Raw genomic sequence first — 247 nt, forward strand, 5'->3', positions numbered from 1 at the left:
CCCATGCTCCGCTCCCCATGCCCTGCTCCCCCAGCTTCTGGACCAGTTCCTGCTAAGACTGTCCCTCCTCAGGACTCACTGGTGCGCAGCCGTTCACCCCATGGGAAGCCCACCACACACACACGCATACAGGGTCGGGGACACTCTCACCCCATACCCACGCATGCCAGCAAAGAGCCCTGCTGTTTACGTGGGCTGGCTGACAGCATCCCCCACCACGTGCTGCCAGGGCCACCACCAGCACACC

This window comes from Buceros rhinoceros, unplaced genomic scaffold (assembly GCF_000710305.1).
Source record: "Buceros rhinoceros silvestris isolate BGI_N320 unplaced genomic scaffold, ASM71030v1 scaffold15285, whole genome shotgun sequence".
In the NCBI taxonomy this organism is placed as follows: Eukaryota; Metazoa; Chordata; class Aves; order Bucerotiformes; family Bucerotidae; genus Buceros; species Buceros rhinoceros.